Genomic DNA, 3,405 nt, shown 5'->3' with positions numbered 1-3,405 from the left:
GTAAATAAAGAAATATCTAAAAAAAAAAAAAAATTAAGTACTAATTCAATGTACCTGGATATTCACTTCAGTAGTAGAGTTCTTGTCTAGCATCCCCAAAGTTCTGGACTCCATATGTAAGACTAAAAGAGTAAATAAATGAAATAAAAATCAAAAAAAGAAAGAAAGAAAGAAAGAAAGAAAGTTTCCTAGTAACAGTAGAAACATATGAGAATATTTCCTCATAATGGCAGGCTAGCCAGGTACAGTCACCCAGGCCTTAGGATTCCATCTAGGTCTTAATATCTTCCTCATAATGGCAGGCTAACCAGGTACAATCACCCAGGCCTTAACATTCCATTTAGGCCTTAATATCTTACTGAGGTCCTAACAGTTAACACTGGGTTAGATGTCAGATCATTGAATCTGTTACTTCACTAAGCTTTTCTTCAAAAATGGTAGTGGAGAACATAACTCCAGATGAAGACAGCTAGCCAGGAATAGACCCATAAAATCAAGCAAGGTGTTTGTTTGTGTTTGTGTGTTTATGTTTGTAAATTTTTGAGTACATGACCATGCCAACAGATGTACAAAACAGAACAGAAAAACACACACAAAGTTGGGTTATAAGTTATTCCAGCACCTGCACAAACTCAAAACCAGGAGCACAAACTCAATACTCAATAGAGTCCTCAATACCAGAAGCCAAAAGCAATGAGATAGGGGGACAGGCCAAGAAGATGGTTCAGCCTGTAAAAGCAATGGCTGCTTTACCAGAGGACCTGGGTTCAAGTCTCAGCTTCCACAGGACACCTCACAACCATCTGTACCTCCAGCTCCAGGGGACCTGACACTCTTTTATGGTTTCCGAGGACACTGCACACAGACATGTTTGCAAGCATACACACATACATTATATATACATACATATATATATATATATATATATATATATATATATCTTTAAAACATGCAAAAATTGTTAAATGTTTCAGAATCCTGTCCTTAAAAAGGATCAATGACCACAAAAAGAACTCCAGTCACCAGATGATTAGAGTAAGGAAGTTAATTCAGGACTCAGGTAAGAAGTTAGCAAAGTGGACGATAATGGTAATTTGGAGAAAAAAAATCCAAAACATGAAGAAAAAAAACTCATTAAGGAAATTGAGACTTCGAGAAGGAACCATCCAGAAATGCTGGAACCAAGAGGCAATCAATTAAATAAGAGATGTAGAGGAGAGAGCATCAGCAACCGAAAGGAAGAAAGGATTTCAGGAATGATGGGCAAGGTCAAAACAGTAGTGCATGTAGCCACTATAAAAATAGGAAAGGATCAATAATGATATCAAAACATCTAGGCCTCTGCGTTACCATTAAGAAGCAAAACTTAAGAATTCACAGGATAAAAGGTGGGGATGAGATCAATCCAAAAGTATAAACAATATATCCAGTGAAATTATAACATTAAATTTCTTAAACCTGGGGTGGAAGGGAAGGACTTGCAAAAACAAGAGCATTTAGAAGCCAAACAAACACAACCAGAAAGAAAGCTTTCTGTGACCCATCATATCCATGATGTCAAAAATACAAAGCTGTGTCTGTCTATCTATCTATCTATCTATCTATCTATCTATCTATCTATCTATCTATCTATCTATCTATGTGTTTATTACATATATATGTACACACACACACACACACACACACACACACACACACACACACACACCATATTTAGGGAGCAAAGATTGAATAGGAGTAAAACCAGGCTACCAAGCCTCAAGATCTGCCCCACTCCCCACCCTATCTCTACCCCCACCCCACTGATCCACTTCCTCCAACATGCCTCTACCTCATGAAATTTCTGCAAACTTCCCACACAACATAGACAGCTTGGTACCAATTGTCCAAATATGTAAGCCTATGGGGGACATTGCACACTCAAAGTACAAAATCTTCTAAATTTAAAAAAATCAACAAAGATGTTTCAGAACTAAACTATACCATAGATCAATTGGATTTAGTAGATATCTTCTGGATATTACATCTAACAGATAGGGAATACACATTCTTCTCTGGAGAACACAGAATGTTCTCTAAGATTGATGATGTTATAGGTCACAATACAAGCCTTAGCAAATACATGAGAATAAAAAGAATTCTTTGTATCTTATCAGATGAAAGTAGAATAAAACTAGAAATCAATAGCAAAGGAAATGGGAAAATCTGAAAGAAATGGATGAATTTCTAGATACATAGAGCATATCAAAACTAAACAAAGAAGAAATAAGTGATTTAAATAGATCCATAACCATCCATGCAACCAAAGCAGGAATAACAAGTCCCCAAGGGAATGAAAGCCCAGGACCTGGAGGATTCACTGCAAAAAATTTTACAAGAATTTCCAAGAAGAGTTACAATACTGCTCAAATTATTCCACAAAATAGAAAAGGAAGGAAGGCTTCTAAACGTTTTATGAAGCCAGCACTATGAATACCAAAACCAGATAAACACAACAATGAAAAATGCAGGCTGATCTCCCTGATGAATATAGATGTGAAATTCTTAATTTAAAATATTACCAAATAATTTCAAGATCCTATAAAAAATATCATTCCTCAAACCAAGTTGGCTTCATTCAGAGATACAAACATGGTCCAGCCTATATCAATAAGAGTGTCATCCAGACACAGGAACTCGGCCAGCAGAGTGGCTCGAATTCCTTCCTGTCTCTCTGGGCTGGTGTCCTGAGCAGATCTTGGGCGCAAGCTCTGCAGCCAGTCCCACAACACCCAGAGGAAGCTCCACTCTCAGGCACTCTGACACTCTCAGGATCAGAGGTGAGGAAGGCACAACATCTGTCCCAACACTGGGAGTAACTGGGACCAGCAGGACCAGAAACACAAGAACTCTGCCAGCTGAGTGGCTCGGAATCCTTCCTGTCTCTCTGGGCTGGAGTCCTGAGCAGACCTTGGGCCCAGGATCCGCTGCCAGTCCCACAACATGCAGAGGAAGCTGCTGCACTCCCAGGTACTCTAACAAGCCCAGGGTCACAGGATCCCAGAATCACAGGATCATAGAGACAGCTTAACTCTGAGGAGTTCTGACACAACCAGGATCACAGGAAGGGCAGGCTCCAGTCAGATTTAGCAAGGGCACGTAGCACTAGAGATAACCAGATGGCAGGGGGCAAGCGTAAGAAAATAAACAACACAAACCAAGGTTAATTGACGTCATCAGAACCCAATTCTCCCACCATAGCAAGTCCTGGACACACCATCACACCAGAAAAGCAAGATTCAGATCTAAACTCATTTCTCATGATGATGATACAGGACTTTAAGAAAGACATAAATAGCAAAGAAATACAGGAGAACACAGGTAAACAGCTAGAAGCCCTTAAAGAGGAAACACAAAAATCCCTTA

The 3,405-nt window shown here is 39.2% G+C and overlaps 1 long non-coding RNA gene across 1 annotated transcript in view; it reads right to left on the bottom strand.

Annotated features, from left to right (window-relative positions):
* LOC116073455 overlaps positions 1 to 3,405 on the bottom strand; it is a 92,206-nt gene that overhangs the window by 75,957 nt on the left and 12,844 nt on the right. The window contains exon 2 of the long non-coding RNA XR_004111809.1: positions 55 to 122. This is a non-coding gene — a long non-coding RNA (uncharacterized LOC116073455). The remainder of the gene's footprint in view (positions 1 to 54; positions 123 to 3,405) is intronic.

This window comes from Mastomys coucha, unplaced genomic scaffold, assembly GCF_008632895.1.
Source record: "Mastomys coucha isolate ucsf_1 unplaced genomic scaffold, UCSF_Mcou_1 pScaffold23, whole genome shotgun sequence".
NCBI lineage: Eukaryota > Metazoa > Chordata > Mammalia > Rodentia > Muridae > Mastomys > Mastomys coucha.
This window is presented reverse-complemented; position numbering and strand designations above follow the sequence as displayed.